This window comes from Triturus cristatus, chromosome 11 (assembly GCF_964204655.1).
Source record: "Triturus cristatus chromosome 11, aTriCri1.1, whole genome shotgun sequence".
NCBI lineage: Eukaryota > Metazoa > Chordata > Amphibia > Caudata > Salamandridae > Triturus > Triturus cristatus.
This window is the reverse complement of record NC_140594.1, coordinates 773,791,038-773,805,138: the sequence shown is the minus strand read 5'-3', so window position 1 is coordinate 773,805,138 and position 14,101 is coordinate 773,791,038.

Below are 14,101 nucleotides of genomic sequence, written 5' to 3'. Positions count from 1 at the left end.
GCTGAAGGCGAAAAGTTTGGACACCGCTCCTTCTGGTGGCAGCACTCCACCGGTGCAGGTAGAGTCCAAGGTGTACATCCCCAAAGATGTAGTAAAGGAGTATTTTAGAAAGGATGACATAGGGCAGTGGTTTAGAGCCTACGAGGTGGCCATGTCTTCACACCGGGTCCCTGAGAAAGACTGGGGAGCGGGGTTGTGGGGAAGGTTCCTTGCTGAAGGGCGTGACACACTGTTAGATTTACCCTTAGATCTCCAAGCCTCATACCCCCATATGAAGGAAGCTTTAATGACCAGGTATGGGTTAACTCCTGAGCTATATAGACAGAGGTTCAGGGAGACTAAGAAGATCCCTGAGAGTACGTATGTGGAGTATGTAACCTTTTTCTGCAGAGCACTGGATGGTTGGGTGAAGGGTAGCAAAGTGAATGATTATCAAGGGCTGCTTGATTTAATTGCATGGGAGCACTTGTCCAGTCAATGTTTTCCTGAGCTACGCCAGCACCTGATTGATAGCAAGCTGTCCAACCCGAGGAAGCTTGCTGAGGAGGCGGACCGCTGGCTCAGCACCAGGGTCCACAAGGGTCAAGTGGGAGACTCCGCCAAAGGTGGGCAGGGTCCCCAGCAGAAGAGTGGGGGGGACAGGGGTAAACAGAAAGGGTTCCAAAAAGGCCCCCAAAGTAATCCCCAAGGGAACCAGCAGAAGGGTTCTCAGCCTCCCCCACCCCCGCAGCAGAACGGGGCCCCGACAGGTATACCTGTTCCAAAGGGGCCCTTCAATTGTTATAGGTGTGGTGACCCGGGTCACATTGCCTCTGATCCTAAGTGTCGCCTGTTTGGTAAGACCGCACCCACTGGTGCTCCACCCCGGCAAGTAGCTAGTATTAACTTTGGGGAGGAGGTAGCAGTCCAGGAGGGTGGGGGTCCCGGGCAGATGACCCTAGTCTCGCTAGGAGACAGTGAGATGGTCCCTGAAACCTACTTACCCTCTAACACTAAGAAATATGGGCAAGTAGTGACCATCAATGGAAAGAAGGTAGAGGAGCCAGCGTGACCTCGGTGAGGCCACACCTGGTGTCTCAAGAGCAGATTGTACCCAATGCCTACTGTAGGGTTGTCAATGCTGACAACATAGAGAGTCGTTGTCCAATGGCTCAAGTTCCCTTTGAGTGGGGGGAGGTCTCTGGTACTCTACAAGTCGCTGTGAGAACTGACATGCCTGTAGACTGTCTGCTAGGGAACGACCTGGAGAGCTCCCCTTGGGAAAAGGTGGAGAAGACCACGCATCTGAGGATGGTGGGTCTACCCAACTGGGCGTGCGTGACCACCCGGTCCATGGCAGCCAGTAGGGGTGTTGAGAGAGTCCTGGAGCCTGAGGGAGAGGTCCAGGAACCGGCCTTAGGGAGAAGGCGCAGGAGGCGCGGGAAACCGGCCCCCGAAGTTCCCACGGCCCAGGAGGAAGTAGACCCTGAGGGGGATGCTCTGGAGCCTACCGGGGAACAGATTGCCGAACTGGGAGACCTGCCTGAGCTGACCCATTGGCAGCAAGAAGGAGGTCCCTCCAGGGAGGAATTCTGCAGGGAGCAGAAAGAATGCCCTTCTCTCGTGGGTATGCGGCAGCAGGCTGCAGACCAGGCCAATGGTGTTCAGGCCAAAACACACTACGTGTACTGGGAGAGTGACCTCCTGTATTCCGAGCCTAAGGCTGCTGAACCTGGGTCAGCCCGTGTGCTGGTGGTACCCCAGAAGTTCAGAACCTTCCTACTGGGGCTGGCTCATGATGTGCCTTTAGCAGGACATTTGGGGATGGACAAGACCTATGACAGGCTTGTCACCCACTTTTACTGGCCCCAAATGCACAAGAATTCAGATTCCTACTGCAGAACCTGTCAGACTTGCCAGGCAAGTGGTAAGAGCGGAGGGAAGCACAAGGCTCCTCTGCAGCCCTTCCCCGTGGTCGGTACGCCATTCCAGCGAGTGGGTATTGATATTGTGGGGCCTCTGGACCCCAAGACAGCCCTGGGCAACAGGTTCATCCTGGTCTTGGTGGACCATGCCACCCGGTACCCTGAAGCCATCCCTCTGATAACAGTGACGGCCCCCGTGGTGGGACGGGCACTGATGGGAATTTTCTCCCGAGTGGGATTCCCTCTAGAGGTGGTGAGCGACAGGGGGACCAATTTCATATCCACATATATGAAATCCCTGTGGAAGGAGTGTGGGGTAACTTACAAGTTCACCACTCCTTACCACCCCCAAGGAAATGGGTTGGTTGAGAGATTCAACCGAACCCTCAAAGGCATGATCATGGGCCTGGACGGTCCAATGAGGCGTAAGTGGGACGTCCTCTTGCCATGCCTGCTCTTCGCTTACCGAGAGGTGCCGCAGAAGTCTCTAGGATTCAGCCCCTTTGAGCTGCTGTATGGTCACCCGGTAAGAGGACCTCTGAGTTTGGTAAAGGAAGGCTGGGAGCAATCTCCCAGGAAACCTCCCCAGAATGTATACAGTTACATGTTGGCCTTCCGAAACCAGACTCGGCGTTTCAGGCAACTTGCTGAGGCAAATCTGGAAGCCAGTCAGGAGGAAATGAAGCGGTGGTACGACCGGAATGCCACTCTGGTAGAGCTTCAACCTGGACAAAAGGTGTGGGTCTTGGCCCCAGTGGAGCCTAGTGCACTTCAGGATAAGTGGACAGGTCCATTTGAGGTTGTGGAGCGCAAAAGTCCTATCACCTACTTGGTGGACATGCGGTCTCCCAGGAACCCTTTGAGGGTCCTACATGTTAACCGCCTTAAGCCCCACTTAGAGAGGACCGAAGTGGGCATGCTGCTGGCCACTGATGATGGAATGGAAGAGGAGACCGAGCCTCTTCCTGACCTCTTAGTAGCCTCTGAGAAAGATGGGTCAGTGGATGGAGTTAACCTCCCACCCACCCTGACGCCCGAACAACAGGAAGATTGCCGCCACTTGCTGAGCAGTTTTCCGATAGGTTCTCCCTGGTTCCTGGTGTCACAGATTGGTGCGTCCATGATGTGGACACAGGAGACAGCTTACCTGTGAAGCACAAAGCTTACAGGGTAACTGACAGGGTCAGAGCTTGCATCAAGGAGGAGGTCTCCAAAATGCTTGCGCTAGGGGTGGTTGAGTCCTCCAGCAGTCCTTGGTCCAGCCCCGTGGTCTTGGTCCCCAAAGCTGCTGCGCCGGGAGCCACACCTGAACTCCGGTTCTGTGTGGACTACAGAGGACTCAATTCAGTGACGAAGACTGACGCGCACCCCATCCCCAGAGCTGATGAGCTCATTGATCGGCTGGGGGCTGCCCGGTTCCTCAGCACGTTTGATTTAACGTCTGGGTACTGGCAGATCGCCTTGACCGATGGGGCCAAAGAGAGGTCAGCATTCTCTACACCAGATGGGCACTTCCAGTTCCGAGTCATGCCATTTGGGATGAAGAATGCCCCTGCCACCTTTCAGAGGTTGGTCAACCAGGTACTGGTTGGGCTGGATGCGTTCAGTGCCGCCTACCTGGATGACATCGCGGTGTTCAGTGCCACCTGGCCCGAACACCTGCGCCACCTCTGGGAAGTGTTGATGGCTCTGCGCCGAGCAGGCCTCACGATCAAGGCAAGCAAGTGCCAGATCGGGCAGGGTTCCATGGTGTACTTGGGACACCAAGTGGGGAGTGGCAAGGTGGCACCCTTGCAACCCAAAATTGAGACCATCCTGGCTTGGGAACCCCCCAAGACGCAGACCGCAGTGAGGGCCTTCCTGGGGCTCACTGGGTACTACAGGAGGTTTGTCAAGGGCTATGGAACGATCGTTGCCCCCTTGACAGAGCTGACTTCCAAGAAGCAGCCCAGGAACGTGATCTGGACTGACACCTGTCAGAAAGCTTTCGACACCCTGAAGACTGCCATGTGCACGGCGCCCGTGCTCTTGGCCCCTGACTTCTCCAAGGAATTCCTAGTGCAGACAGACGCTTCAGAGCATGGTGTAGGGGCTGTTCTCTCACAGATGACTGAGGAGGGCTGGGACCAACCCGTAGCCTTTATCAGTAGGAGGTTACTTCCACGGGAAAGTAGGTGGAGTGCAATTGAGCGAGAAGCATTTGCTGTGGTCTGGGCGCTGAAGAAGCTAAGACCCTACTTGGTTGGGTCTCACTTCCGGGTTCAGACGGACCACAGGCCCCTCAGATGGTTGATGCAAATGAGGGGTGAGAACCCGAAGCTGTTGAGGTGGTCCATCTCCCTACAGGGTATGGACTTTACGGTGGAACACCGTCCTGGTACAGATCACGCCAACGCTGACGGTCTGTCCAGGTATTTCCGCCTTAGTGACGAGGAACCCCCTGGGCAAGGGTAGTTCTCCCCACATTTCAGCTGGAGGGGACACGTGTTAGACCTGGCACCTTGGCGTGAGTTCCCCTTCCACTTTTTGATGGTGTGCCTCGATTGTTTTGCTGGTGTTGTCCGCTCAGGGCACTGCACCACGGCTAATCCGTGCCGCAGTGCAAGTGCTCCCTAGGTAAAAGTGTACCTGTAATTGATGTTCATGATTGGTTTATTGGATTCACTGTCAGTCCCCAGTAAAGTGCACCAGGGGTGCCAGGGCTTGTGAATGCCAATGCTGCTGGTGGGCTTGCAGCGCTGGTTGCGCCACCCACAGAAAGCGGCCGTGTAAAATGTGTCTAGGGTCTGCCACCGCCGACCCTGTGCGCGGTCTGGGACCGTCGCACTGACTGCGCAAGTGCCCCCACTTGCCAGTCCCTAAACCTTCCCTTACCTACATATTAGCCACCCCTCTGGTAGGCCCAAGGGCAGGGTGCATTGTAGGCATAAGGTAGGACATGCCCTGATGTGTGTGGCATGTCTTAGTAGTGAATTACAGCCATTTTCGTTCTTCACTATTGAAGGCTACCTGCTCTCCATAGGCCAGAATGGGCTGCTGGAGTCACTACACGCTGTGACCCCAGTGGACTCAGAGAGCATGGTAGAATGTCAAGTTTAGTATGCCTGAACTCAGAATAATAAAATACTTCTTGTAGTCAAGTTTATTTTAATATCCTGGGTTTGTAAATACTACTTTTAGAAAGTTAGTATTTACTGACCTGACCATTTCAGTCCGCCTCTGCTGTGTGTGTGTGTTCTGCCTAGCAACAGTAAGGAGCAGGGTTGGGGAATCCCCAGAGACAGGTTGGCTGCCAGGTGGTGGGTAGAGAGATGACCCCAGGATGGGTGGGAGGAGTACACCTTGACTCTTGAATAGACCTGTGCTCTGCCACCACAAAGCCGGCGCCGCCCCCTGTGGGGCGGCTGATGTCTCTGCCCTGCTGCTGAAAGGAAAGAGCAGAGTCACCATAACAAAGTGCTCCAGAACTGGACTGAGCCAGGCCCAGGCCCCCTGGCGCTAAAGAACAAAAGAATCATGGTATAAAAGTAGGAGCCTGGCTCCTAAGAAATGAGAATCCTGTTTTACCACAAAGAACCTCTGCCCGACTAGAAGAAGAAGAAGACGCTGGAGGAGCTGACCTGCTGCTTGCCTTGCTGAGAAAGGAGAGGAAGAGACTACTAAAAAAACTTTGCTACTTTGTGCTTTAAACATTCTCCAAGGGCTTGATCTGAGCTTGCCCCCTGAACTGAACCCCAGGACCAGTGGGTTCTCTGTGCTTTTGCTCGTCCTCCGATTCGAGCCGTGTGTGCATTCCGCTGGAAAGAGACTGCGCCCCTCATCGCCCCTCCTAGGGCCATGACACTCAGAAGCTTGCCTACCTCAACCCCGTGAGAGCCCCGCTCCGTCCGGAGCCGCTCTCTGTCCCCGGGCTAGGTTGCCTGCATCCCTGTCACCGCCTGCCACTGGAGCGCGCTGACCGCGCTATCACCCCTCCCGCCGGAAACCGTCCGACGACTGTGATCTACGCCGGGTCATCCAGCTGCACTGACCGTGCCCTGTGACCCCGCTTCGCTATCCCCGGACATCTCAGGCCGCGCCGCCCCCGTTGTGGAGACCCCCCCTGCACCGCCGTGCTGAGGGTCGCTGGCCGCGCCTGCCTACCTGCCCACACCCGCTGATCGAGGACCCAAGACCACTTCCCAAGCTGAGAGTCGCACCGACCTGTGCCGACTCTCCACATCACGAAAGAAGTTCCAGTATCGGGCTCGGGGCCCGCAACGCCTTATTTCCCCGTTCGCAGGAGCCGATCTCTGTGAGTACTGGAACCACAAGTAACATTTGCGAGAGACTACAAAGTATCTATTTGAAACTACGAACAAAGAACATTTGCCTGCTTTATAACCTGGTGGCATAACGAAAACGTTATTGGTCTTGTGATAAGTCTGCTGAGATATATATACTTATTTTTACATAAAGAAGCGTATTTTTCTACATATCCAAGTCTGGTGTCCGTTTCTGGGGGGATTGATGTATTTACTGTGTGTGTGATTGTAAGTGCTTAACCAACAATGCCTGAGGAATCGCCTTGGCTGCTCACGCCACGCACCTAGAGGGTGAGCAAGGGTCATTCAAAAGGGGTTATCCTGCGCCCTGACGTGGAGGAGAGGGTTCCTGCTTGACACAAGGGCGACCTTGCGCCAACCAGAGATCCCCGACTCTAACACTCCAAAACTACTGAACGGATTTACACCAAATAACCAAAAGTGTGCTTTTCTAGACCAAGACCCTTCTCCCTGCCACATTTGGGGTAATTCCGTTCACCCGTTCGACCTGTAGCCTTGTCTAAAGTTTCCTATGGAAATTAACATGAAGAAAACATGTTTTGGGACCCCCCTTTTTTCTCGGCCCCCCGTTGACGAATCACCCCCAAACTCTCAACATAAGAAGTGATATGAACAAATAATTAGTTTCGAAAATTTCATGAAGATTCATCATACGACGCCAAAGTTATAAGCAAGACAAAAAATGTTCTTCCTATGGAAACTTGATCCTAACTAAAACTACCTACTGGCGACCGCCAGTAGGTAATATATATATATATATATATATATAATAACTATAACTCACGCTCCCACCATGCACAGCTTTCGCTGGAATAATAATATTGTAAATGTTGCAGTGATATTATCAATGATGCCATGGAATATGTCACAACTGATGTATTATGTGGGGTAAGTAAAAGGCACAAATGATTGATGGAATGCTGAACAATGCAAACATTCACCACTAGTTGAAAAGATTTGGATTTAATCCATCATTCTTTTGCTCACCACATCACCCCAGTTTTGACCCAGCCATGTGAAAATCAGTCTTGACCCTGCCCTTCATGGGAACAGCCTAGCCCGAACTGCCAAGCCAGGTCCTCTCTGGACCGTAAACAAGCATCCTGGGATCAGTTTTGGAGCATCACCCCTCCTCAGCCAGGCTAGCTTAAATCCAGTGGCACAGTGAGCATGAGACCTACATCTGGGCATACCCTTCCCACTTAGGGCGACAAATGATGGACGGAATGCTGAATAATGCAAGCATTTACCCCCAGTCGCAAAGATCTGGGTTTAATCCATTGCTTTTTTGCTCACCACACCACCAGAGTTGGGGTAAGTAGCAGTGCATGGTGAGGGCCCAAGTTATAGTTACCTTAGGGTATGACTTATAGTTATTTGAGATAGCTCTAACTATAACTTCTCAATTTCTATGTTTTTTTGTGTGCAATTTGTGAAAATAACTACCATGCCCCTGTAACCTTTGGTTTTTTTTTAGTACATTTCTTAGGTGCTTTTTAAATTCTACTTCCTAAATATAACATCCCTGTAAGCTTATATTTTTTTCTGTGAGTGTCAAAGGTTTTTCTTTAACGTAGTGGGGGTTGGCCAAAGGGTCTGGCCTGTGACTAAGCCTTGCAGCTAACCCCCCAAGGCAGCCAACCCCTCACTGCATGCAGCAAGCCCCATGTAAATCCTGCTCCCCAGGCCAATTTCTAGCCCCAGGGAACCCATTTCCCAGGGCCTGGCCTTATTCTTTAGAGGTAGGGGGCATGCAACCCCCTTCCATGGGCCAATATTGGGCCCGGGAACCCCATTCCCCGGGGGGTCTATCAATGTAATAATTGGGATGGGGGCCTTGCACTCCAACTAAAGAGCCAACTGCTCCAGCTAGAAGTGCATTAAAAAATATGTTAATTTCTCATCGGTTCATGAATTTAATAAACCAGGAACGTTACTTTTTTTAATGTTGCTGGGAGGCTGCTGGACTCCCTGCAGGCCCTAACAACAATTAAATAAACAACTTGTTGGAATCGCTCCCTATTCTTGGGGCACCACCAGTGAAAAAGAATATAAGAAATAAAGCTTTGTGGGGCATTATGGAGTGCTCCTTCAAAGAATCACTGAATAATAAATGAGTGTCTCTTGATGCTTATTTGTTATTCCTGTTATAACGAATTTACTTTGGTTTTCCCGGTGCCCACCCGAGACACCCATATATTACTTTTTTATAAGTGTAGGGATGGCAACCTCCCAGCCAGAGCATTTGCAGGAACACAGGACCCTATCGCCTAGGGCCATATTTTTCAAATAAGGGGAGGGGCTATGTGGCCCCTGTCCCCGAGCCACTGAGGTGCCAGGGACACACCATCCCGCTGGGCGGGACCTTTTTTTTTTTTAATTAAGGGGAAGGTGAACACAAACCCCTCTTCGAGCCACTAAGGGCTCCAATGTCCCCGCTGCCCCATCTGGCTCTCCAGCCAGCACCATGGGAACTATGGCATTTTTCTTCTGCTCCCACCAGGTGTCAGCAAAGTGGAGTTCCCTGGCCAGTAGACTGCGAGCAGTGTATGCGGATGACAGATTTACACCAAATTACAAAAAGCACGCTTTCTGGCCCGAATTTGATGTTATTCAGCAGATTTAGCAATAGCGCTGCCTAAAACATTCTATGGAAAGTACATGATGATTTAGCATTTTGGGATGCCCTCTTTTTTTCCTTGGCTTCCACTTGGCAGATCAGTCTGAAAAGTTTGGTGCACAAAGTAGGCGATGAAGAACACTTTTGTTTAACGTTTCATCAAGGTTTGTCAAACAGCACCAAAGTTATTAGCAAAACAAAACAAAGCCATTTTCTATCGAAACGCTGACCTAACTATACCTACACAGTAGCGACTGGATTAAGGCTTTGGAAATGCACGGCAATTATAATTACTAAAGCTATATTTACCAAAAATATGAGTATAAATGTATGATTTGAGTTTGTGGGGTTTACAGTTTGGGGTATATTTTTCTCGTGCCCTATTCTCATGCACAGCTAGAGACAGAACAGACTCATCACACTCTTCACTCACTTTTATTCAATGAAGAACTGTAAAAAACATGGTTTAGGTGCGAGCGGGAGAGGACTATTCATTTTTAGAAGGCTGTCTGAATGATATATCAGTAAGCTTTTAGAAAATCGGGCATGCAATTTTTCCTGACTAAATAGACAACAGGTATGCAGGGATTTAGGCATATTACTACAGATAAGCAGCAAATATAAGAACTGATTCTGTTAGCCCTATTCTAAAATATTTGTTATATTCTTTCCATTCAATTTACTTAAGTTTCAACAGTGTCAGTGCACTAATTCTGAGTATAAGTAATAAAGATTTACTTCATTGTTGTATTTCTTGACTTCTCAAAACAATGTGTATGGCCATGTCTAAACAAATCTTCTTGGCAAGTGTTGAGCTGTCTTCATAGAGACTAGTCCTAGTGCTATTGCCCACAAGTGGCCAATAAGACCCCTGTCTCTTTTCCTTAATTTACAGGTCCATATGCTGCTGGCAGGAGTAGGTAGAGCTTCCCAGATCAGAATCTCCTAGCATAACTAAAGAAAAAATGTGCGGGGGGGGGGAGTATGGGAGATTGGGAGAGATAACAATTCGAAGTGGGGATCCCTTGCTAGGGAGAGTCTGAAAAACAAAATTTGCCTTGGCTGCAATTTTTAAACTGATCCCACATTGTCTCATCGTGGTGAAACTGAAGGAGGTTAGAGAGCTGGATGTTCTCCCCTCAAAGAACATAATAAAATAAATGAACCTGAAACTCTGCATTTTACAACAAAGTTTCAAAGTATATTAGCTAAAAAGGCATCAGATTGACAGATTCTTCTGAAGAGGACTTGATTGTCTCCCAAGGGATCTACAAGCAATATTTCTGAAAGAAAAAACTTAGGGTGATACCAATACAAATATTATATGAAGGATCCAAAACCCTGGGGGCCATATTTATAATTTATTTCATGCAGCGCAATGCAGCAAGACACCTTGCGCATTGCGTGAAAGGATGAAGTAATGAGCGGTAAAAAAATTAAATCAACTGCTCCAAGAAAGTGGTGTGACAAAAAGGGGAAGTAAATGATGACAACATGCAGCATTTCAGGATACACAGCGGAACACTGTCATAAAGTTGTAGCCTGTTCTGATCTAGAATATTGTCAAGGGTCATGGAATAGCACCTGCAAACAGAGCACAAAGACTTGTGTAAACAAATAAAAGAAATATTTAAAAATGTTTTGAAAAGTTGCAAAGAATATAAAGAAAAAATTTAATACAGTAGTTAAAACCTGTAAAAAAAAAATGACAATTATATAAAAAGCAGTACTTGAAAACAGGGGGTTTGCTTGATGCGGGGTTAAGGGGCAGTGCCTAGCCACTGGGACCAGCTCTCTGACCCGTATGGTCAAAAGCTGTATTCAGTATAAATGTTAGATACATTTGATAAAAAAATCACAAAACATCACTGAAAAGAACAATGTTAAAGTGAGTATAAGTAGATATTGTAATAAGATCTAGATTTATGGAAAAAAGCATAGAAATTCACTGAAAAAAGAAACGTTTAAAGAGGCGTTATAGTTACATAACTTCTGCAACACTGAGGTGTGTATCCTTTCACAACAAGCAGACCATAAAGCATATCTGTGAAATCATCTACTAGATATTTTACTGTTTTTTTTACTGGTATTGAGGTGCATGAGAAATATAAAGTGACATCAGCAACTTATTAAACCTTGAATACCAATCAAAACAGGGGTTTTTGTTTTAGAGTACTGAGATGTGTCCCCTGAACAGCTCATTTAACACAGAATTTTAAGTCAACAGCTTCTCTTCTATGGACGAAACAATTATAAGGCATGCACTAACAGGCACTATTGACAACCATTCATAGCAGGTAAAAATATTTTAGACATATTCCCGAAATTAGCAGAATGGTTTACATCATTGTAAGAATGCTTACAATCATACTGCAATTTGAAGTGCCAGTAAGTGAGTCAGCCATACATTATGCGGATAATTCACAAAGGTAAGCTTAGATGTTTGGTCTAAACTTAGACCAAACATTTAGGTTTATGACTTTGTGAATTCACAAGTACTATCTTTATGTCCATACTTGGGGCGGATCATCGTCCCAAGTGTGGGCATAAAGATGCTATTTGTAAATGCTCTTTGTGAATTCCCAAGCTCATAAACTTAAACGTTTGGTGTAAGTTTAGACCAAACGTCTAAGTTTACCTTTGTGAATCCGACCCTAAATATTCTACAACAAGTTGTGTCACAAAATTTTAAGTGAACTTCTGAGAATAAATATCACCACTCTATAAGTCTGAAGTTTTTATAGATATTGTTTGTAACACTACATGAAAACTCTTTCAAATCAGCATTACAAACTTGAACAGGAGAATACTGTATTGTAAGGGGGAGATTTAGTTTTTCACACATTATTTGGAACAGGCCTATAATTAAGGCACAAACTATATGTAAGACATGACTGCAACTCACATTAGTTATGCTCAATCCACACCTTGCTTTAACCCCTTCCCTGCTCATGACGGAACCGCTCCGTCATGAGCCACGGTTGCCGTGTGCTCATGACGGAGCGGTTCCGTCATGCCACGACCGTTGGCGGCCGCTCCGCCCACGTGGCGCTGTTTCCCCGCCTGTGCGGGGGGACAACACAACTGGGCGGAGTCATGACGGAACCGCTCCGTCATGAGCACAGCTCAACCGTGGCTCATGACGGAGTGGCTCCGTCATGAGCACAGCGCCACCGCGCTGCCCCCCCCGCACCCCCCAGCGCTGCGGCGGAATTCCCGCCGCAGCGAAGGGGCTAATGAAGTACTGCTGGCACTTACAGCTTCACTGGTAGCTAAAGTGTGCACCACATACTTTTTGCCCTGAGACATGTTCCCAGTACTTTTCTGTTTCTATTTGTGGTGCAATAGCTTGGAAAATGTCATCAGTGATCATTTAACATATCATGAGTGATGTAATATGTGAGGTCATAAGCAAGGCATGGTGAGGCAAAATAGCTCAGTAATCCATAACTGATGAATTTGTGTTTTTAAACATAAGCATAAATTGTGTTACCTTACAAACGTATAACATCACTTCAACCTTTGTTTTTGTTTTTTTCTGTGAAGATAGATAGATAGATAGATAGATAGATAGATAGATAGATAGATAGATAGATAGATAGATAGATAGATAGATAGATAGATAGATAGATAGATAGATAGATAGATAGATAGATAGATGGATATGTCCTATGTAACCTATATTGTGACCAAGGTCACTCATAAGCTGAAACACGTCATGGTGCTGGAGTAAACTCCGTTTTCACTGCAACCTTTCCCGAGTGGGCGGCTTCTTTTGTATATGACTCTAGCATATATATACAGATCCGCCAACACCACCACCAGTGAGGGGGGGACTTTAGCTCCCAGACTGCCCTGCTGCTGTTTTCGTGCCCGGAGGCGCCGTCATTCTCCAGCGCGCGCGCGGAGGCACACAAAGGCATTTGCTGCTCCCGCTTCGCAGGAACCGCCAACACCACCACCAGTGAGGCGGGGGACTTCAGCCCCCAGACTGCCCTGCTGCTGTTTTCGTGCCCGGAGGCGCCGTCATTCTCCAGCACGCGCCCGGAGGTGCACAAAGGCATTTGCGGCTCCCGCTTCGCGGAAACCACCGACACCACCACCAGTGAGGGGGGACTTCAGCCCCCAGACTGCCCTGCTGCTGTTTTCGCACCCGGAGGCGCCGTCATTCTCCAGCGCGCTCCCGGAGGCACGCAAAGGCATTTGCGGCTCCCGCATCGCGGGACACGTGCGGGCGGAGCCCGGGCCAAGGGCGGGCCCGTCCTTGCGCGTCATTGCCAGGAAGAGGCAGGGCAGGGCCACCCCCTTTACACTTAACTGCCAGACTGGGCCGTATACCATCTTTAACCCAAAAAGCTACTGTGCCATGTGACTTATTTTTCTTATTTGGGCCAACATATACTGAAGCAGGAACCTATCAGGAACTTTGTAATCCTTTGCCAACAATCCCGGGATTTATTAGGGAAGCTGACCCTTGAAAGTTTTATATGCAGCTTGCACGCTGTGATCAAACACATCAGGGGCCTATTGTATTGGACCTTGGCGACGCACTAATCCAATTGGGACAATAAAATGGGCAAAAGAAAAACAATGGAGGGGGGAACATTGGCACTAATGGGGGGCCGGGAAGAGTAAAAAAGCAAAAAAAGGCAAACAAACGCACTGCAAACAATTGTGTGATGGATAGGATAGACACCCTCATTCATGAGTGCGAGGATATCCTAGAGACAAATTCACCAACATCTAGTTCTAAAACGCAATCAGTACCCCATTGCTCCACCACCATAGTATCCCAAGGTCCCATCGAAGTACATACGCCAACAATCCCCTCAGTGTTCCGCAAGCACTCTAGGAAGGGAGCACTGAAACACAGCAATGAGACCCTACGGGAATTTGATGGAGCACAGACGATAGATTCCTCCCCTCACGATAACGATATACCCTCCCAAGGTCCAACTACCTCAACTATATCAAGTGGTAGTATCCTTGGGCTTCCCGTACTCTGTGCGAATAGGTTCGCAGTTCTGACAGACACCACTGGCGCCTTGGGGGCTCGGCTGATGCACCCATTGTCGCAAAGTTTAGCAGAGAACAGCGAAGAGGAGAGCCCATCATTACAAGACCTCTATCAGTTAGTTAGCTCCCTTAGGTTGGACATAGAACTTATGAGAACAAAGATCGAGGAGCTTACCAACACGATCAAAACCCTATCTCCGAGGGACATCCTGCACAAAAATAAGCAGCCCTCATGC